Raw genomic sequence first — 24,396 nt, 5'->3', positions numbered from 1 at the left:
GTTCTTAAGTAATATGATTAATGGACCTTTAATTTATCATGAACATAGTACCTGATAGTATTTTGCATATTTATGTTGTTGTAGATCAATGGCCCGTACTACCGTTCCCTTGAATTTTAATGTGTTCCTAGAGAAAGCTAAGTTGAAAGATGATGGTAGCAACTACACAGACTGGGTCTGTAACTTGAGAATTATTCTCATTGTTGCACAGAAGAATTACGTCCTGGAAGCACCGCTAGGTGCAAGACCCGCTGCAGGAGCAACTCCGGACGTTATGAATGTCTGGCAGAGCAAAGCTGATGACTACTCGATAGTTCAGTGTGCCATGCTTTACGGCTTAGAATCGGGACTTCAACAACGTTTTGAACATCATGGAGCATATGAGATGTTCCAGGAGTTGAAGTTAATATTTGAAGCAAATGCCCGAGTTGAGAGATATGAAGTCTCCAATAAGTTCTATAGCTGCAAGATGGAGGAGAATAGTTCTGTCAGTCAACATATACTCAGAATGTCTGGGTTCCACAACCACTTGACTCAACTGGGAGTTAATGTTCCTGATGATAGTGCTATTGATAGAGTTCTTCAATCACTGCCACCAAGCTACAAAAAGCTTCGTGATGAACTATAATATGAAAGGGATGGATAAGACAATACCCGAGCTCTTCACAATGCTAAAGGCTGCGGAGGTAGAAATCAAGAAGGAGCATCAAGTGTTGATGGTTAACAAGACCACTAGTTTCAAGAAAAAGGGCAAAGGGAAGAAGGGAAATTTCAAGAAGAACGGCAAGCAAGTTGCTGCTCAAGTGAATAAGCCCAAGTCTGGACCTAAGCCTGAGACTGAGAGCTTCTATTGCAAAGGGACTGGTTACTGGAAGCGGAACTGCCCCACATATTTGGCGGATAAGAAGGATGGCAAAGTGAAAGGTATATTTGATATACATGTTATTGATGTGTACCTTACTAATGCTCGTAGTAGCACCTGGGTATTTGATACTGGTTCTGTTGCTCATATTTGCAACTCAAAACAGGGGCTACGGATTAAACAAAGATTGGCTAAGGACGACTTGACGATGCGCGTGGGAAATGGTTCCAAAGTCGATGTGATCGCCGTCGGCACGCTACCTCTACATCTACCTTCGGGATTAGTTTTAGACCTGAATAATTGTTATTTGGTGCCAGTGTTAAGCATGAACATTATATCTGGATCTTGTTTGATGCAAGACGGTTATTCATTTAAATCTAAGAATAATGGTTGTTCTATTTATATGAGTAATATCTTTTATGGTCATGCACCCTTGATGAGTGGTCTATTTTTTTTGAATCTCGATAGTAGTGATACACATATTCATAATATTGAAACCAAAAGATACAAGTTTAATAATAATAAAGCAACTTATTTGTGGCACTGCCTTTTAGGTCATATTGGTGTAAAGCGCATGAAGAAACTCCATGCTGATGGGCTTTTGGAATCACTTGATTATGAATCACTTGATGCTTGCGAACCATGCCTCATGGGCAAGATGACTAAAACTCCGTTCTCCAGAACAATGGAGTGAACAACTGACTTATTGGAAATAATACATACTGATGTATGCGGTCCGATGAGTGTTGAGACTCGTGGAGGGTATCGTTATTTTCTAACCTTCACATATGATTTGAGCAGATATGGGTATATCTACTTGATGAAACATAAGTCTGAAACATTTGAAAAGTTCAAAGAATTTCAGAGTGAAGTGGAAAATCATCGTAACAAAAAAATTAAGTTTCTATGATCTAATCGTGGAGGTGAATATTTGAGTTATGAGTTTGGTCTTCATTTGAAACAATGTGGAATAGTTTCGCAACACACGCCACCTGGAACACCACAGTGTAATGGTGTGTCCGAATGTCATAACCAGACTTTATTAGATATGGTGCGATCTATGATGTCTCCTACTGATTTACCGCTATCGTTTTGGGGTTGTGCTTTAGAGACGGCTGCATTCACGTTAAATAGGGCACCATCTAAATCCATTGAGACGACACCATATGAACTGTGGTTTGGCAAGAAACCTAAGTTGTCGTTTCTTAAAGTTTGTGGCTATGATTCTTATGTGAAAAATCTTCAACCTGATAAGCTCGAACCCTAATCGGAGAAATGTGTCTTCATAGGATACCCAAAGGAGTCTGTTGGTTACACCTTCTATCACAGAACCGAAGGCAGGATATTCGTTGCTAAGAATGGATCCTTTCTGGAGAAAAAGTTTCTCTCGAAAGAAGTGAGTGGGAGGAAAGTAGAACTTGATGAGGTAATTGTACCTTCTCCCGAATTGGAAAGTAGTTCATCACAGAAATCAGTTCTAGTGATCCCTACACCATTCAGTGAGGAAGCTAATGATGATGATCATGAAACTTCTGATCAAGTTACAACCAAATCCCGTAGGTCAACCAGGGTAAGGTCCACAATAGAGTGGTATGGTAATCCTATTCTGGAGGTCATGTTACTTGACCATGATGAACCTACGAACTATGAGGAAGCGATGATGAGCCTAGATTCTGTGAAATGGCTTGAGGCCAAGAAATCTGAGATGGGATCCATGTATGAGAACAAAGTGTGGACTTCGGTTGACTTGCCCGATGATTGGCAAGCCATAGAGAATAAATGGATCTTCTAGAAGAAGACTGACGCTGACGGTAATGTTACTATCTACAAAGCTCGACTGGTTGCGAAAGGTTTTCGACAAGTTCAAGGAGTTGACTACGATGAGACTTTCTCGCCCGTAGCGATGCTTAAGTCTGTCCGAATCATGTTAGCAATTGCCGCATTTTATGATTATGAAATTTGGCAAATGGATGTCAAAACTGCATTCCTTAATGGATATCTTAAAGAAGAGTTGTATATGATGCAACCATAAGGTTTTCTCGATCCAAAAAGTGCTAACAAAGTGTGCAAGCTCCAGCGATCCATTTATGGACTGGTCCAAGCCTCTCAGAGTTGGAATATACGCTTTGATAGTGTGATCAAAGCATATGGTTTTATATGGACTTTTGGAGAAGCCTGTATTTACAAGAAAGTGAGTGGGAGCTCTGTAGCATTTCTGATATTATATGTGGATGACATATTATTGATCATAAATGATACTGAATTTCTAAATAGCATAAAAGGATACTTGAATAAGAATTTTTCAATGAAAGACCTCGGTGAAGTTGCTTATATATTGGGCATCAAGATCTATAGAGATAGATCAAGATGCTTAATTGTAATTTCACAATGCACATACCTTCATAAAGTTTTGAAAAAGTTCAAAATGGATCAGTCAAAGAAAGGGTTCTTGCCTATGTTACAAGGTGTGAAGTTGAGTTAGACTTAATGCCCGACCACTGCAGAAGATAGAGAGAAAATGAAAGTCATTCCCTATGCCTCACCCATAGGTTCTATCATGTATGCAATGTTGTGTACCAGACCTGATGTGTGCCTTGCTATAAGCTTAGTAGGGAGGTACCAAAGTAATCCAGGAGTGGATCACTTGTCACACCCTAGCTAGTTCAAGCATTAGAGTGTGCATCATGTTTAATTTCCTTTTAAGTTTGAAATGGGGAAGGCAGAAACCCCCAACACCCCCCTGGAAACAACTAGGGTTTACTAAAATTATTTTCAATGAACCTGAAATGCCCCTCTAAAAAGTTCACCCTCTTTGTCTTGGGTTAGAACCTCTGGCAAAATTGGTGCACAATTTTCTAGGTTAACAGAAGGTCATTGAATTAAATCATAAGTATTTGATTTTGGGCATTTAAATGCTCAAATAATTCTGGAAATAAATGTTTGCTGTTGGAAATATTCTAAACAGAGCCCACAATTATTTTCAGGATTTTTGGAAACGTTTTAGTATTTTTAATAAATCCCAACAGTTGCAGTTAAATAGAAAAACAGAACAAGTCAAAAAAAAGAGAGAGAGGGAAGCCCACCTGGGCCTTACCTATACTGGCCCAGCCCACCCGGCTCGGCCCAGCCGACTGGCCTTGCCAGTCGTCGTCCTCCTCCCGCCAGAAGGACGAGGAGCGCGTGGCCAGCGCCCGCGGCCACACGCCGGCCACCTCCTGCTTCTGCCGACGCCCTGGAGACGTTCAAGGATGCCACGCCGACCCCCACGTCCCCCTCTCATCCTCCCTCACTCTCCCCCTCGTCTCCCTCACCCTCTCCCGCGATGGCCGAGCGCGATCCTCGCCGCCGTTCGCCGTAGACGTCACCAGAGCCACCCCCTCGCCCCTCCGACAAGCCCAATAGCTCCGCCTCGTCGCCCTGGACCTCTCCGTTGACCCACACGACTCCAAACGCCGCCGAATGCCATCTTCGCCCTCGTCTTCAACCTCGGGCACCCGAGCCGTCTCCAGTCGATTCGGCGCCGCCAGGACCTCCCCGAGCTCGCTGACCCCCTCTCCGACCCCGCTGTGAGCTCCTCTTCCTCTTCCCCTAGCTCCTGTGCTCGTTTGGCCTCTGTAGTCGCCACTTCCACCGCACCCGAAAGCTCCCCGCCGCCGGCCATGGCGCCGTCGTGGCTAGAGCCACAGTGGCTCGAAGCCAAGCTCACCGTTGTGCTCAGCGCAGCACCAGGAGCATGCAGCCACCACCAGTTCCTTCTCCCGTGCACCGTAGCGTCGAACCCAACCCCGTCCGAACTCCGGCCGCCGCTGTCGAGCTTGCCGGCATCGTTTCCGGCGTCCCCGTGTCCAACCACTTGCACCACTGGATGCGGCAGCTCCCCAGCTATGCGTAGCACGTCTCCACCGGCGATTTGGTCACCAGAGGACCAAATCCGAAGCTCTCCGCCGTCTCGGCCTCGCCGGCGACTCAACGCCGGCGGGATTAGCCCCGCTGACCAGGGGTTTGACCCTAGTTTGACTCCGCCTGAGGCAATGACAGGTGGGGCCGGTTTCTAACTAATTTAGATCAGTTTAAATTAGAGCTAATCACTCTGTTAGAGGTTAATGACGTCGTTAACTAACCCTCTCTCACTGACATGTGGGCCCAAAGCCTAACTAACCCAGTTTAGTGCTAACTAAACACTAACCAACTCTGTTAGTTAGCTGAGAGACTGACAGAAGGGGCCCACCAGTCAGGTTTGACCTGGGCTGGCGCCTTTGACCGCTGATGTCACAGTGACGCAGTGCTGACGCATTAATTCAATTACTGGATTTATTCTTTAATAGAAAATTCTAGAAAATAGTCAAAACTTCTAAAAATCATAGAAAATCAACCATAACTCCAAATGCAAAGATTTATATATGAAAAATGATCAGAAAAACTCCAAATGCAAAACGGGCCGGGTATGCCGGGCGCCCGTTTGGCGTCTCGGGACCCTGTTCACATCATTCGGGGCCGTATGTGGAAACCTCGGCCGGACTCCCTGCGGATGGAACCTGGATAGGCGATAAACCTGGACTAGAGACTTAAGTGTTTAGGTAGGCCGTGGCCGACACCCTCGCTGGGCTTCCGCTTGAAGGTTGCCGAGTACATGTCGTGTAAACAGCGGTAAGTGGTGAAAGCGTGTATGAAGAAGTACACCCCTGCAGGGTATAAAACTATTCGAATAGTCGCGTCCGCGGTAAAGGACTACTTGGTTGCCTATACAGTTCATAGACAAGTTAATGGATACTACTAAAAGACTCAAGATAAGTGTGAGTACCGAGGATGGCCCTCTCGTAGGATGACGAGGGAGGATTCCTGGTGGAGTATTGTGTTGGTGAGTTGTGGACTCGTGTGCGAAAACTATTTTGCTAGTGAAGTTCCGTAGGATAGCTTAGCCAAGAGTCAAAGCTGGCTTGCTGCAATAACCCCACCACCTTCTTGTGAATAAGCATGTATAGTAGGTTCTGATGTAAGACTTGCTGAGTACCTTTGTACTCATGTTTGCTTAATTACTGTTTTCAGACGACAACACCGCCCCCTCCGATGGGTTCTACGTAGACCTTGACGTCGACGAGTGACTAGCCACCCAGGTGGTGATCCTGGCCATGGAGGGCCCTATGTAGATAGACAGGCTTCGAGAAGCCTTCTTTCTTTCTAGAGTCTGTACTCAGACTAGTTGCTTCCGCATGTGCTTGTATGATTGTATGACTTGAGTGTCGGGTCATGTGACCCCTATCTGTATGAACATGTTATGTATGGCTCCCTGGAGCCTTTAAATAAAGTACTTGAGTTGTAGAGTTTTGTTGTGATGCCATGTTGTATGTACTCATATCGGGCATATTGTGTGTATGATTGAAATGCTTGGTATGAGTGGGATCCGACAATCTAGTTGTTTATCCTTGGCAGCCTTTCTTATGGGGAAATGTAGTCTAGTGTTCCTCGAGCCATAGTAGTCCGCTACAGCCCGGTTCACCGGAGTCCTGCTAGCCCAGCACTACTGTTCAGGACACTTGACTGGCCGGCATGTGGTTCGCTTCGCTCCTATGTCTGTCCCTTCGGGAAATGTCACGCGGTGATATCCGAAGTCCTGCCTAGCCTGCTACAGCCCGGGTTCCCCGGAGTCCTGTTAGCCCAGTGCTACAGCCCGGAATCACTCGCTGATGACCGACATGCTCGATGTGATTCATGTATGCCTGTCTCCATAGGTCTGTGCCGCTTTGGGTTCACGACTAGCCATGTCGGCCCGAGTTCTCTGTCATATGGATGCTAGTGACACTATCATATACATGAGCCAAAAGGCGTAAACGGTCCCGGGCCATGGTAAGGCGACACCCGTGGGATACCGTGCGTGAGGCCGCAAAGTGATATGAGGTGTTACTGGCTAGATCAATGTGACTTAGAATCGGGGTGCTGACAGCGTTGGTATCAGAGCCGGACTGCCTGTAGGTTCGTTGAGCCAAACTGGTCGATGTCGAGTCTAGAAATGCTTTAGTTATATGTAGGGGAATTGATTGTGGGAGGGAACGTAAGGCTCTTTTACTCCTTTACCCTATGCCTCTGATCTGAGTCATTCTCTTCTCATTCAACGTGGGTTAAGGACTAGGCTCTCTTCTTCTATCAGGTTCACGTGTTACTAATCCGTAGTAGCTTATAGGATTGTTGTTACAAGCCCCAGTTCAGTTTCTACTATTTTAGTATGTTGCTAATTGGATCAGAACCTTGATATGATGTTGTTGAGTGGTATTGCGAACTGTTGTGGATGTCTCAAATCTTTTTCTAAGCATTTACAGCTGTTATGCTGTCCAATTTTCCCTAGAAATTCGGATGTCTTTGCATTGTGGTTGTGCTTTCAGATGGCCAACCGTGTTCAAAACCAAGTGATTCGCCTGACCCGGTGCCTCGACGTGCCCGGTCATACTGCTAAGTTAGTCCGGGTAATGATCGAGACGGGTTACGGTTGGTATCCCTAATACACCGTCAAGGAGCAATTCCGAGACTTTAATCAAAGCCAATATTTCTGCACCGTCAGGATATTTCCTTCTTATCCTGGATCTACCGAGCCCTTTCACTGTTCCTATGGACTCGGGGTTACTGTTGAGATGGCTGTGCAGGATGCTGCCTATTCCATGATGACCATCATGTGAGTCCGGACTGGCCTGCTTTGGAACACCGACTTCCGTTACATGCCAGCTTCACTTCCAGGAGCGCAAGGGTATCTTCAGGCTATCTATGCTAACTCCACTCAGGAGGACTCATTAACTCGTACCACTGCCGAGATGCTCGAAGATAAGGACCGAGAGAATCGGGCCTTGAGGCTGGAGGTTTTCAATACCCGTGCTGATCATTGGGCTACATTGACTCGGTTTGAGGTTGAATCGGGATTTGACAAGAGAACCAAGCACATCAAGAGACGCTTCAATACCCGTGCCTTGGCAAATGAATCTAGATTTGACAAGAGAACCAAGCACATCAAGAGACGCTTCAATTCCATCCGCGATCAAGTCAAGGATGGAGACATGGAGATTTGCGAGATACATATGGATCTGAATGTTGTAGGCCCATTGACTAAGCCTCTCTCACGAGCAAAACATGATCAGCACCAAGACTCCATGGGTGGTAGAATCTTTACTATGTAATCTAGATTATTGACTCTAGTGCAAGTGGGAGACTGAAGGAAATATGCCCTAGAGGCAATAATAAAGTTGTTATTTACATTTCCTTATATCATGATAAATGTTTATTATTCATGCTAGAATTGTATTAACAGGAAACTTAGTACATGTGTGAATACATAGACAAACAGAGTGTCCCTAGTATACCTCTACTTGACTAGCTCGTTAATCAAAGATGGTTATGTTTCCTGACCATAGACATGTGTTTTCATTTGATGAATGGGATCACATCATTAGAGAATGATGTGATGGACAAGACCCATCCGTTAGCTTAGCATAACGATCATTTAGTTTTGTTGCTATTGCTTCCGTCATGACTTATACATGTTCCTCTAACTATGAGATTATGCAACTCCCGAATATCGGAGGAACACCTTGTGTGCTATCAAACGTCACAACGTAACTGTGTGATTATAAAGATGCTCTACAGGTGTCTCTGATGGTGTTTGTTGAGTTGGCATAGATCGAGATTAGGATTTGTCACTCAGTGTATCGAAGAGGTATCTCTGGGCCCTCTCGGTAATGCACATCACTATGAGCCTTGAAAGCAATGTGACTAATGAGTTAGTTACGGGATGATGCATTACAGAACGAGTGAATAGACTTGCTGGTGACGAGATTGAACTAGGTATGATGATACCGCTGATCGAATCTCGGGCAAGTAACATACCGATGACAAAGGGAACAATGTATGTTGGTATGCGGTTTGACCGATAAAGATCTTCATAGAATATTTAGGAGCCAATATGAGCATCCAGGTTCCGCTATTGGTTATTGACCGGAGATGTGTCTCGGTCATGTCTACATAGTTCTCGAACCCGTAGGGTCCGCACGCTTAACGTTCAATGACGATTTGTATTACGAGTTATGTGATTTGAGGACCGAAGATTGTTCAAAGTCCCGGATGAGATCACAGACATGACGAGGAGTCTCGAAATGGTCGAGAGGTAAATATTGATATATTGGAAGGTTATGTTTGGACACCGGAATGGTTCCGAAGTGTTTCAGGTATTTTTCGGAGTGCCGGGAGGTTACCGGAACCCCCCGGGGAAGTAATGGGCCTTAATGGGCTTTAGTGGAAAGGAGATGAGGGCCTCAAGGGGTGGGCACCCCCCCATGGGCTGGTCCGAATTGGACTAGGAGTGGGTGGCGTCCCCTCTTTCCTTCTCCCCCCTTCTCCCTTCCCTTCCTTCTCCTAGTTGGAATAGGAAAGGGGGGTGAATCCTACTTGCACCGGGAGTCCAAGTAGTACTGCCCCCGTTGGCGCACCCCCTCTAGGGCAAGCCTCCTCTCCTCCCCCTTTATATACGTGGGAGGGGGCACCTCAAAGGCACACCAAGTCTTCTCTTCGCCATGTGCGGTGCCCCCCTCCACAGTTACACACCTCAGTCATATCGTCGTAGTGCTTAGGCGGAGCCCTGCGCCGGTAACTTCATCATCACCATCGCCACACCGTCGTGCTGGCGGACCTCTCCCTCATCCTCAACTGGATCAAGAGATCGAGGGACATCATCGAGCTGAACGTGTGCTGAACGCGGAGGTGCCGTATGTTTGGTGCTTGGATCGGTTGGATCGTGAAGACGTTTGACTACATCAACCGCGTTACTAAACGCTTCCGCTTTCGGTCCACGAGGGTATGTGGACACACTCTCCCCTCTCGTTGCTATGCATCTCCTAGATAGATCTTGCATGATCATAGGTAAATTTTTTGAAATACTGTGTTCCCCAACAATCGCTTTGTAGTGGGAAAATCATATCTTGGTTCGGCTCTGTAATGGAAATCAAACCTTTTCAGCGGCAGCAAACAGGGTGGTAACCAGGGACGTCGGCGATGGCTTCCAAGCGATGGGGCCGTGACTAAAGGGGAGGAGGAGTAGGCGCACGTCCGGAGCAGTTACCCGACGACCATCGAAGATGAGCAGAGGTAGCTCGAGTGGGGGGGCACTGGCTTCTTTCGGGAACGACAGGAGAGCAGACAAGCCCTAGATGAGATGCAGGTCTTGCCTAGGCCAGCATGGCGCGAATGATGCGGCGTTGGATAAGGAAGAAAGGATCGAGGGGAGGTGTAGGGGTGCTCGATTGGAGAGGCGCCGGTATCGGACTGAAACAGGATCTGGGAGGCGGCACTTTGTTGAGGAGGAGGGGTCATGGGAATAAAAGGTGCGGTTTACCGGGGGCGTGGGTGCTATCGATCGATAGTTAGGCTGGAACCGTTTACGGAGGCAGCCGATAACAACCAACTCGTACAAAATGCGTGTAGTGTTTTTCGTTTACGTCGCAATCAGGTAATAGGGTATTCTTCCCTAAAAAAAACACCTCCATGAGATGCTGCATTGGCCGGTTATTAGGGCATGTACATTGGTTTAGCCTGCTGCCGTCTGTAGCACGCATCCATGTCACTTCTAGACTTCTTCGTAGACAACTCGTACAACCGTGTGACTACTTGGCCGGCTGTAAATCCCCAACCGCATGTGGAGAATGAGCAAATTGTGGAGAATAAATCATGACTAAGTGTGATTTTATTAATGCGCAAAGACAAAAGGTCCACGGGACAAGGGAATTCAAATTGGTGGGAAAAGGGGAAATCCGTTTTTTTGGAAGACAAGATCTATTCGGCCCATGATAACCGACAGACTCGGTATAACAGGAAACAGATCGTCTGTAGGCAGCGATTTTTAAGGAAACAGATCATCGTTAAATCTATAGACAAACTGGGTCCTTTTTATCTTTGTCTCTCCCCCACATCATTTTTTTCCTTATGTGGCTGATGTTAGAGACGGCCGACTGTACATCATTGTATATGCCCTTAGGTCCTCAATCTATTCCTCACAGCGTGGGATCAATTTACCTGAACTTGTCTGCATTTTGTCTCAGACTTCCTAAGTGGCTATGCATCAGGATCACACCAAATGAGATGACACACTTGTTTGCCACGGTACATGCAATTGTAACAGAGATAGCACAACAAGATAAACACCTTATTTATTTGTAGAGAGCTCTCATCTGAGGTTTTTTCTTCCTAATGTCCATTCTAATATACATTGAAAGTTATTTTGATTTTATTGGATGCATTCGGGTCCCTAGGAGTTGAACGAGACTGCTGATTTCGTAGATGACTGTCACATGGTATTTTGTTTCACATGTTGTTCACGTTGACACATTGACACTCTTTTGATCACGCAATAGCATTAACAAGTGGAGACTATTTAATACCGGTATTATGTTGTTTTAGTTCATGAGATCTCTTGTGTATGGTATTGTTGACTTGTATCTCTGTTCACGACCCTGTTTTGCATATGGGATGTTTTTTTGTTTGTTCGATCGAAAGAAAAAAGAAGTTCCTCGATGCATTCAAGACACTACAATCCACCATATAGCAGACCTGACACCATCTTGCATTGGCTGGTGAACTCCTCGATTGATTAGTCCTTATTGGCTTATCTGCATTTTTACCTGATAGAATGATACTCCATGAGCCAAACGAATCAGTAGTACAGTAGGCACTCCGATTGCGGGGCCTGCAAGTTATGTAATGCTGATTGTCTTGGCAAACTTCAGCATTACCTTTAGTCATAGCCTCATGCAACTTCTGATTTTCACTAGTATCATGTACCTTTCTTAGTTGATTATAGCTATATGACGAGCAGGTGGTGTTCCTTGATGTTCCTTTCTATGATTGTTATATGCATCCGATTAGCAACATGTCGAGTAGTATTTTATAATTGGCAATATGCGTGTTGTATATTCGACATATTAGTGCCATTCTCTTCTTTGACAATGCATGTCACTATATTTTTGCAGGCTTAATCTCATGCTAACTTAATATGTACAAAGCTACATCAGTGGAGTCTAAGGAAATGATATACGAAGCTACAAAATTCAGTGTTCTAGTGTTGCAGACTGGAAATTCTCTTGAAGTTATTCTCAATTTTGTTTTCTAAGTGTATGTTCATGTGAAGTGAAGTTATGTATTTGAAGTGGGAAGAAAGAACTTGTAGCCTTGTTTGAAGTGGGATGCGAAAACCTGTAGCCATTTGTGTTGTGCGTATTCTTTTCTCTGATGGGTTCCCACTTATGCCTACTTAATCCATCAAATTCTAGTGGGTTTGTCCCCTAATGCCCATCAAGCAGCGGTGGGACTAGGCGGGGTTGTGGTGGGACGGCCACCTACAGACCCACCTGAAGCCTGAATGCGGCATATCTGTTTCAAGGTTGTTGGGAAAACTGCAACAATATTAATTACAAAATGTTACCGAAATCATTTCATTATATCCTATTTATAAAACAAAGATATCAGTATATCACAACACAAAAACGATTCAATCGATAAATCACATAATTATATAACAAAGGGGAGGGACTACAATAGAATCTGAGCCTAGGATGAAAGAATATAAAAATAAATCAGAGCCATCAGATGGAACATGGTTGGTCTAGATTGCGGTGGGGGTTCTAGACATACATTTTCTCAAAAACCCCTACTAGTAGTACCAACATATACAACATGTCTTTTGCAGTAACCACCTCATGTCTCTCAGATATCAATCATTCTATCCTTCAGCTGATATTTTGTAGTAACTCGTTGGGGATTATATCATTCAATCATCAAGCTTCCAAAACAGCCCAAAAGGCCAAATCAAGATATAGTCAACAACAATATGATCCTTTGATGTCTACTACGCAACTTTATTCTTGTAGACACGTGTTGGGCCTCCAAGCACAGAGTTTTGTAGGACAGTAGCAATTTTCCCTCAAGTGGATGACCTAAGGTTTATCAATCCATGGGAGGCGTAGGATGAAGATGGTCTCTCTCAAACAACCCTGCAACCAAATAATAAAAAGTCTCTTGTGTCCCCAACACACCTAATACAATGGAAAGTTGTATAGGTGAACTAGTTCGACGAAGAGATGGTGATGAAAGTGTAATATGGATGATAGAAAAATATTTTTATAATCTGAATAAATAAAAACAGCAAGGTAGCAAATAGTAAACGGGCACAAAAATGGTATTGCAATGCTTGAAAATGAGGCCTAGGGTCCGTACTTTCGCTAGTGCAATCTCTCAACAGTGCTAATACAATTGGATCATATAACCACCCCTCAAAGTGCGATGAAGAATCACTCCGAAGTTCCTATCTAGAGGATAACATAAGAAGAAATTGTTTGTAGGGTACAAAACCACCTCGAAGCTATTCTTTCCGATCGATCTATCCAAGAGTTCGTACTAAAATAACACCAAATAATTTCAGATTCATAATACTCAATCCAACACAAAGAATTTCAAAGAGTGCCCCAAGATTTCTACCGGAGAAACAAAGACAAGAACGTTCATCGACCCCTATGCGTAGATTAACCCAATGTCACCTCAGGAATCCGCGAGTTGAGTGCCAAAACATATATCAAGTGAATCAAAATAATTACCCATTGTCACCACGAGTATTCATTTGCAAGACATTTATCAAGTGCTCTCAAATCCATAAAAGTATTTAATCTGATAACAATGAAATCTGAAAGGGAAAAACTCAATTCATCACAACAAGATAGAGAGGGGAAAACACCATATGATGCGACTATATTAACAAAGCCCGCGATACATCAAAATTGTGACATCTGAAGAACATGAGAGAGAGAGAGATTAAACACATAGCTACTGGTACAAACCCTCAGCCCCGAGGGTGCACTACTCTCTCCTCATCGTGGTGGCCGTCGGGATGATGAATATGGCCACTGGTGATGATTCCCCCCTCCGGCAGGGTGCCAAAACAGGGTCTAGATTGGTTTTCAGTGGCTACAGAGGCCTGCGGCGGTGGAACTTATGATCTAGGGTTATTTCTGATGGTTTCTCTATTTATAGGATTTTTGGCGTCTGTTCCACACAAAGATGGGCCTCGAGGTGAGCACAACCCACTGTGGCAAGCTAGGCCCACCAGGCATGCCTTGGTGGGTTGTGCCCTCCTCGTGGCTCTTACGGCCCTCCCACAAAGCTTCAGGGGTCTCTTTTGTTCCAAAAAATCATCAAAAAGTTTCAGCTAATTTGGAGAACCTTCATTTCTGCACAAAAAACAACACGACGGTAGTTCTGCTAAAAACAACGTCAGTCCGGGTTAGTTCCATGCAAATCATATCAAAACAATATAAAATTGTTGTAAACATGGCATGAATACTTCATAAATTATAGATACGTTGGAGACGTATCAACATCCCCAAGATTAATTCCTATTCGTCCTCGAGTAGGTAAATGATAAAAGAAATAATTTATGAAGTGTGAATGCTAGCAAAGTGCATGAGTTTAATCAATGATAATTTCAATCACTTTTCCTAGCATCATAACAACAACTCTTTCTCATAAAACTAATCATGATAAAGCAGCAATTTAAAACGGAATTTTTGTTGTGGAATGTTACCTATCATATTCATCATATACTCTTTTCTTTTGTAGCATGGACATTTGGACTTGAATGATTCAAAGTAATAGTCTATAATTTGACATGATGACATCAATACTCAAGCATATAAACAAGCAACCATATCTTTCAAAATATCAACGCTAAAATAAGTTATCCCTAGCCCATCATGCTCAATCATTGATCCATTCATGAAACACACTCGCATATTAACTACACCCAATGCACAAGTACGATCATAGTGCCCCCTAGTTGGTGCTTTATAAGATAAGATGGAGACTCAAATTAAAAATAAAAATTGCATAAAGTAAAAGAAAGGCCTTTCGCGGAGGGAAGTAGGGAATTGTAGAGGTGCCAGAGCTCAAAGCGAAAATTGAGAGATAATTTTTTTTGAGAGGCATACTTTTCCCACCAACGAAAATGACTTAGAGCTCCCAACACTTTCCATGCTAGATATATCGTAGGCGGTTCCCAAATAGAAAATAAAGTTTATTCCTTTTTCCACCATACTTTCACTTTCCATGGCTAACCGTATCCATGGGTGCCCTCCATACCAACACTTTCGAAGGAATTTATTGTTTGACAAAATAAAGTAAATTCATTTTTCATTTCTGGACTGGGCATCCCTAATACCTTTGCCTTACTCTCGTGCAATGACAAGTGAATAAACACTCATCATGAGAATAAAACATCTGGTATGGAAAATATTGGCCACCCCTCACTGCCTCGTGAGCGGTACGAGCACACAAAAGAGAAAATTATTTTGAAATTAGAGATGGCACATACAAATTTCTTAGAACAGCAAAAGAATACCGAATATAGGTAGGTATAGTGGACTCATGTGGCAAAACTTATTTAAAGGATTTTGGATGCACAAGTTGTGATCATACTTAGTGCAAAATGAAGGCTAGCAAAAGATTAAGAAGCGACCAACCAAGAAATGAATAATCTCATAAGCGAGCATTGAGCATAATTAACACTGAATAATGCACCACAAGTAGGATGTAATTTCATTGCACAACTATTGACTTTCGTGCTAGCGTAGGGAATCACAAACCTTAACACCAATATTCTTATTAAAGCATAATTACTCATCAACATGACTCACATATCACATCATCATATCTCAAAACTATTACAAGGAATCAAGTTTATTTTGTCCAATGATCTTCATGAAAGTTTTTATTATATCCTTCTTGGATATCTATCACTTTGGAACTAATTTTCATGTGTTGCTCTTGATAAGCTCAAACAAATGTAAGTAAGATCATGAGCATAATATTTATTTCTCTCAAATTAATTTAAGTGAAGCATGAGAGAATTTCTTCAAAAATACTAAAGCACACCGTGCTCAAAAAGATATAAGTGAGCACTAGAGCAAATGACAAGCTATTCCAAAAAGATATAGGTGAAGATCAAGCGAGTAGCTATGTAAATGGGTAGCTATTTGAGGACTCTCTCTTATTTAAAAGTTTCAGATCTAAGTATTTTATTAAAACAGCAAGCAAAACAAAACAAAATGACATTTCAAGGATAGCACAACTCATGTGAAGAAGCAAAAACTTAGGCTCAACCGATACTAATCGATAATTGTTGAAGAAGAAAGGTGGGACGCCTACCGGGGCATCCCCAAGCTTAGATGCTTGAGACTTCTTGAAATATTATCTTGGGGTGCCTTGGGCATCCCCAATCTTGAGCTTTGGTGTCTCCTTAATTCCTCTCATATCACAGTTTTCCTAAATCTCAAAAGCTTCATCCACACAAAACTTAACAAGAACTCGTGACATAAGTTAGTAAAAACCAATGCAAAAACCTTATCATTCTCTACTGTAGCAAATCACTAAATTTATTATCCAACATTGCATACTAAATTACTCTGCATATTTAATACTCCTATCCTCAAATAGTATCATTAAACAAGCAAACATATGCAAACAATGCAAACATAACAACAATCAGCCAAAACGGTACAGTCTATAAAGGATGAAAGAGTGTCAATACTTCCCTAACTCCAAAAGTTATGAAAAATTGCCAAACTGTAGAAAATTTATCATAGCTATTTTTTCAAAAAAATCAACATTTTATCACATTCTGACTTTTCTAGGGAATTTTTGCAACAGCGGTAAATTTTCTGTTTTCAAACAGCAACATGTATACTTGCAAAATAAGCATGGCAAAGGCTATCAATGCCACTTTTATTGAAATAAAAGATGAAAAACATTATTCTAAATAAAATAAAGAAAATCCTAACAAAATAAAATGACGCTCCAAGCAAAACTCATATCATGTGACGAATGAAAATATAGCTCCATGTGAGGTTACTGATAATGTTGGAGACGAAAGAGGGGATGCCTTCCGGGGCATCCCCAAGCTTAGGTGCTTGGATCTTCCTTGAATATTACCTTGGGGTGACTTGGGCATCCCCAAGCTTAGGGTCTTATCACTCCTTATTCTCCTCATATTGATATCTCACCCAAAACTTGAAAACTTCAATCACACAAAACTTAACGGAACTTCGTGAGATAGGTTAGTATGATAAAGAGCAAACCATTTCACTTTGGTACTATCTAAGACAAGGTTCATAATTGTTTACACAAAATTCCTACTATAGAATATCATTTCCACAATTTATATTGAGCAATATAAGCCATAGAAACTAGAAAACAAGCAAACTATGCATTGAAAATAGAATCTGTCAAAAACAGAACAGTCTGTAGTAATCTGTACTCCAACCATACTTCTGCTACTCCAAAAATTCTGAAAAATTAGTAACACCGGGTAAATTAGTCTATTAATTTTCTGCAAAAAGAATCATAATTTTATCACGCTTCGGTTAAAAATGAGAATTGTTTTCCTGAGCGTAAACGTTTTTGTTTTTCAGCAAGATCAAATCAACTATCACCATAAGCCATCCCAAAGGTCTTACTTGGCACTTTATTGAAAAGAAAGCAATAAAACATGATTACTACAGTAGACTAATCATGTGAACACACAAAACAGTAGGTAAAAGTGTTGGGTTGTCTCCCAACAAGCGCTTTTCTTTAATGCCTTTTAAGCTAGGCATGATGATTTCAATGATGCTCACATAAAAGATTAGAATTGAAACACAAAGAGAGCATCATGAAGCATATGACTAGAACATTTAAGTCTAACCAACTTCCTATGCATAGGGATTTTGTGAGCAAACAACTTATGGGAACAAGAATCAACTAGCATAGAAAGGCAAAACAAGCATAACTTTAAAACATTCAACAGATAGAGAGGAAACTTAATATTATTGCAATTCCTACAATCATAAGTTCCTCCCTCATAATAATTTTCAGTAGCATCACGAAGAAATGCAACAATATAACCATCACATGAGGTACTCTTTTCATGATGCATAATCATAGTAATTTTGTTACTCTCCACATAAGCAAATTTATTCTCATCAATAGTAGTGGGAGCAAACTCAACAAAATAACTATCATGTGATTGAAAATTAAAATCATGATGACAAGTTTAATGGTTATCATTATTCAATATAGCATACATGTCATCACCATAATCATCATAGATAGCAACTTTGTTATCATAGTCAATTGAAGCCTCATCCAAAATGGTGGATTCAACATTAAATAAAGACATGACCTCTCCACATCCACTTTCATCAATATAATCATCATAAATAGGAGGCATGCAGTCATTATAACAAATTTGCACATCAAATCTCAGGGACTAAAAATATCATCTTCATCAAACATTGCATCCCCAAGCTTATGGCTTTGCATATCATTAGCATCATGGATATTCAAAGAATTCATACTAACAACATTGCAATCATGCTCATCATTTATGCCAAACATTTTATTGAATTCTTCTTCTATCAATTGAGAAAAATTTTCCTTTCCATCATTTTCACGAAAAACATTATAGAGATGAATAATATGATGCAATCTCAATTCCATTTTTTGTAGTTTTCTTTTATAAACCAAACTAGTGATAAACAAGAAACTAAAAGATTCGATCGCAAGATCTAAAGATATACCTTCAAGCACTCACCTCCCCAGCAACGGCGCCAGAAAAGAGCTTCGTTGATGGGGTGTGAGTGCCGCTTACATAACCTCCTTGGCAACAGTGCTAGAAAAGAGCTTGATGTCTACTACAAAACTTTATTCTTGTAGACACATGTTGGGCCTCCAAGCACAGAGTTTTGTAGGACAATAGTACCGGAGAAACAAAGACAAGAACGTGCATCAACCCCTATGCGTAGATTACCCCAATGTCACCTCGGGAATCCGCGAGTTCAGTGCCAAAACATCTATCAAGTGAATCAAAATAATACCCCATTGTCACCACGAGTATTCATTTTCAAGACATATATCAAGTGCTCTCAAATCCATATAAGTATTCAAACTGATAACAACGAAATCTCAAAGGGAAAAACTCAATTCATCACAACAAGATAGAGAGGGGGAAAAACATATGATCTGACTATATTAATAAAGCCCGCGATACATCAGCATCATGACATCTCAAGAACACGAGAGAGAGAGAGAGAGAGATTAAACACATAGCTACTAGTACAAACCCTCAGCCCCGAGGATGGACTACTCTCTCCTCATCGTGGTGGCCGCCGGGATGATGAAGATGGCCACCGGTGATGTTTCCCCCCTCCGGCAGGGTGCCAGAACGGGGTCTAGATTGCCTTTTGGTGGCTACAGAGGCCTGCAGCGGTGAAACTTCTGATCTAGGGTTATTTCTGATGGTTTCTCTATTTATAGGATTTTTTGGCGTCGGTTCGACGGGAAGATGGGCCTCGAGGTGAGCATGACCCACCGGGGCAAGCTAGGCCCACCAAGCGTGCCCTGGTGGGTTGTGCCCTCCTCGTGGCTCTTCTGTCCCTCCCACGAAGCTTCGCAGGTCTCTTTTGTTCCACAAAAAATCGTCAAAAATTTTCAGCTCATTTGGGGAACCTTCATTTCTGCACAAAAAACAACACCATGGTAGTTCTGCTAAAAACAATGTCAGCCCGGGTTAGTTCCATGCAAATCATACCAAAACCATATAAAATTGTTGTAAACATGGCATGAATGCTTCATAAATTATAGATATGTTGGAGACGTATCATCCTTTGGGAAATATGACAGGATGATGATTAGCAAGATTGAATTAACCGTATTTTCATACAATTTTTGATACCTAAGATACATCAAATGTGCCTAATACATTGGTGGGTATTAAACAGAGTTGTAAGCCACAAGCTTTGTTTACAACAAATTTTGTCCACTCAGCAATATATCATGAGACGTAAGAATGGAGTGTTGCTAAGCTTATGTAGAGCAACAACTGTTGTTCTCCTGCTGTATCGGCTGCCCCTTTCATGTGAACATGGACGATTGATTTCCACTTCATGGCAGGTTGCCTCGCCATCCTGCACGCATGTAAAAATTTCACTAGCAGGTAGACCCTTCCCTCGAACAGAAGGGGAGACTACCAGTCTGTAACACGGGAAGCACACAGATCAGAATTTTTTGAAGGTAACGGAAGTATTATTTTTAAGAGGAGAGGAGATAACTATATGATCTTCATTTATCCCTCAGAAGAACTACCGTGAATACCTAAATAAGCAGTTTGTAACTATTATGAATGTTTGTCGGATCAATTTAATGAAAGGCTTCGTGTGAAGTATTTGAGAAATTGTTCATCATTATGCTTGCTTGCAGTTTTTCTTCCAAAAATCAAGAAATGATTGCTCTCATGAACTCTCTTGAAGATGCACACATCCCAATAAAAACATTAGATTTGGATTAAAAACCAGTAGCGAAAATGTATTGAAGGAATTGCCTTTGCTTTTCTTTTCACAAGCATACAACTCATTCGATGATCTCACATTTTAAGGAAACTGGGAAGAGAAAGGGCCTCCAACACTAAATTTCCTGGTTACCTTTTCTTGATTTCTGATGACATGGTTAAGAAAGTCGTCTCCACATTGATGGATTCCTTTGCACTTGTCTTGAGAAAATTCATTCCTAATGACTCTGCAAATGCTTGAAATTAATCATAGATATTTTAGTCACCTGATTACATATTTGCAGTAATTTTCCTGAATAGCAAATATCAGAATCAGATTTAGGAAGTGAAGTATCAAGAACAAAGAAGCATACCGATCTATCATGAATCAAGCAGGTTCAGAGTAGTTTTTTTGTGGCAATTATACACAAAATGTTTTATCCGTTAAAATATACCGTCTGAGCTCAAACTAAAATGATAGTTAGATGTTAGCCAATACAATATAAATCAGTTATCTTCTAAATGTTGATAACGACAAGCCGTGAAGATGATAAGTTCAGTGAAATTGTGAAACAATTCAACCGATTCTAGAGTGCTATATTACTACTGAAGGAAATATGCCCTAGAGGCAATAATAAAGTTGTTATTTATATTACCTTATATCATGATAAATGTTTATTATTCATGCTTTAATTGTATTAACCGGAAACTTAGGACATGTGTGAATACATACACAAAACAGAGTGTCTCTAGTATGCCTCTACTTGACTAGCTCGTTAATCAAATATGGTTAAGTTTCCTGACCATAGACATGTGTTGTCATTTGATGAATGGGATCACATCATTAGAGAATGATTTGATGGACAATACCCATCCATTAGCTTAGCATAATGATCGTTCAATTTTATTGCTATTGCTTTCTTCATGACTTATACATATTCCTCTGACTATGAGATTATGCAACTCCCGAATAATGGAGGAACACCTTGTGTGCTATCAAACATCACAATGTAACTGGGTGATTATAAAGATGCTCTACAGGTGTCTCCGAAGGTGTTTGTTGCGTTGGCATAGATCAAGATTAGGATTTGTCACTCCGAGTATGGGAGAGGTATCTCTGGGCCCTCTCGGTAATGCACACCATTATAAGCCTTGCAAGCAATGTGACTAATGAGTTAGTTACAGGATGATGTATTACAGAATGAGTAAAGAGACTTTCCGGTAACGAGATTGAACTAGGTATGATGATACCGACGATCGAATCCCGGGCAAGTAACATACCGGTGACAAAGGGAATGACGTATGTTGTTATGCGGTTTGACCGATAGAGATCTTCATAGAATATGTAGGAACCAATATGACCATCCAGGTTCCGCTATTGGTTATTGACCGGAGATGTGTTCGGTCATGTCTACATAGTTCTCGAACCCACAGTGTCCGCACGCTTAACGTTTGATGACGAATTGTATTATGAGTTGTGTGTAACATCCCAAAATTCTAAATTTTGGAATGTTATAATAAATAGATAGATTTGATTGATTGTTTGATTGATTGTGTGAAATTGAGTGAAATTTTAAGCCTTTACTAAAGTTAAATGAGAGGGAATAAAAGGACTTTCCCAAACTTTCAGTTTTCATTCGTGATCTCCATGCATTCAAATTCTTTTCACCACGAAACCCTGGAGAGAAGATGACATGACTTCTTCCATTTATTTAAATGACAAGGGGTGTTGAAAATATTTGAATTTCATTTGGAAAATATTTCCAATTCTGAAACTTTATGCAACTCAATGATTTTCACGAGGGGAGATAAAATGATTTCTTCAAATTATATGAAATATGAGTTGGGAGTTTCAAAGAATTAAATTCAAAGTTCTTTTGAATTTATTTTTCAATTTGGAGTTATTCGACTTTTATTCAAATTATTTCTCTCCAAAAATAAAATATATGGAAAATAGGGTAACATGATTCCCTACATCAGAAAATTGGAGAGAAATAAATTTGATTTCATTTTGGTATTTTTTTAAATTGATTTTTATTGGATTTTATTAGGGCAGTAGCACTCTTTGAATTATCTGAATTTGTGTGGATTTTATTTGGCATTATAAAAATGTTCATGTCGTAGAAAATCTTTTTATGAAATTTTTGATATATTATATGCCTATATAATATATTGTTTTATTCTGTTTTTATTTTGTCTCAGAAAATGTTAAAAAAAACTTTCCCCGACTGGGCCAGCCCAGCCCAGCCCGCTCCGCGTCGCCCCCGACCTCCAGACGAACTTCGGCTCCCGCACGCTACCGCACCGCCATGGGAGGCCGTGCCCGCCCCGGCCGCCTTTGCCCCCTCGCCCGCGCCACGGAGTAGCCCCGCCCTCCTTAAATACCATGCGCCGCCGCCTCTCCTCTCCTCCTCTCGCATCGCGCCGCCGCACCACGCCGGCAACCGCCGCTGCCGCTGCTCCGCATCGTGCCGCCCGCGACGCCGTTGACCCCACCATCGCCTCCGACCTCCGCTGGCGCCCCCAGCGCCCCCGCCGCCCTGCGCCGCCTCTCCCCGTGCGCCTCGCCGTCCCCTCCAAGGACCGGAGCCGCCGGTCGGAGCCCCGCGCCGCCTCACTAGAGCTCGCCGGTCCGATCCGCTCTGCGAACCGCCGGTTTTCTTCGAACCACCGCGAACCGGTATAAACCGACCCCGGTCCTTTTTCTTTAGGTTCAGTTTTAAAAAAAACCCTAGACTAGATCTGTTTTTTTAGGGTTTTATTAAACAGCGAACGTCCACTGTTTAGATATTATAAACAAGCGTTCTTTATTTAGTCTTCTCATTTTCTGGTTATTTACGCCAGGGACCTAGTTGTAGTTGTTTATTTTACAGTTTAGCCCCTGTTCTTCAAACGCTCATAACTTTTTACTCGTTTGTCCAAATCCAACGAAACCAACACCCACTTCTTCGTTATGATCTCATCTATCCAGTAAAACAACTTAAACATGTTTTTGAAAGTTTAAAAATTTGAATTCAAATAGATTTGTATTTGAACTTCGTTTGATCATAACTTGAGTTTTGTGACTCCGTTTGAGTTGATTCTTTTTGCATATTAAAGCTCTTGACCTAAACTTTCTGATAAGGCCAAATTCACATAATTTTGGTACTGTTAGAAATTGTTTTATGTTGCAAGAGTTATTTGCTTGGTTTTGAAGTTTTCTGAATCGTTTTCTTTGATCTTTCTGATCTTTTGAGTGATTGTTTATGTGTGGTTACTATTGCTTGCTTGCGATAGATTGACCGGAGTGTGACGAGTAGAACTATCAAGAGTTTTGAGTGCGCATCATCTTCATCAACATTGCAGGCAAGTTCACACTTTGATCATATCCCTTTCATACCCGGTTTTTATGCATTAGTTTCACCCTCAAACATTGCATGATTAGGATTGATAACATGTGGGTATTGGGAAGTAGTTGATGAGGTAGAAACCTATTGCCCTGCATACAAACCTTGGGAGTTACTATTACGTTATGCTTATATTGCCATGCTATGCTCGTAGACGTGGATTGAGTTTGAGAGTATTTCATGACAGATGTGAGATTTTTAATTAATGGTTTACTTAAGGTGGCAACTTTAACACACATCTGGGTAGATTGAGGCACCTGGGTATTCCAGTGATTGCCTGTCTAGGCACCTGGGTATTCCGGGATTGCCTGTTTTTTTATGTACCGTCACCCAGGCTCAAAGGGATCATGAGATTATTCATACTAGAAACTTCCGTGTGCAGCCACAAGCTACTATGGGCTCTAGCATAGTTGATTAAGTCGTGCGAACTCTTACAGTGGTAGACTAGCAGATGTAGGGGAAAGTAGGTGTAACGGTCTACCCGATCGTAAGGTGCTAGTGCTTCTGAAAGACTATGTCTTGGTCATCCATTTCTCAAACACCATGTAGTGCGAGGATCCCAATGGAGGAGATCAAGTCTTGTGGGGAAAAGTGCGCAAACCTCTGCAGAGTGTAAAGCTAATCATGATTAGCCGTGTCCCCGATTATGGACGTCTTGAGTATCTAGTACTTGGATTATCATGTGAATCTCATCATGTTACTTTAAATTAATTTTTTTGGGTTTAATGATGTTACTTAAATGGGATTGAGAATGTTGTCAACCATTCTCGATGTTT

This window comes from Triticum urartu, chromosome 2A, assembly GCF_056163025.1.
Source record: "Triticum urartu cultivar PI428250 chromosome 2A, HENAU_Tu73, whole genome shotgun sequence".
NCBI classification, from domain to species: domain Eukaryota; kingdom Viridiplantae; phylum Streptophyta; class Magnoliopsida; order Poales; family Poaceae; genus Triticum; species Triticum urartu.
This window is presented reverse-complemented; position numbering follows the sequence as displayed.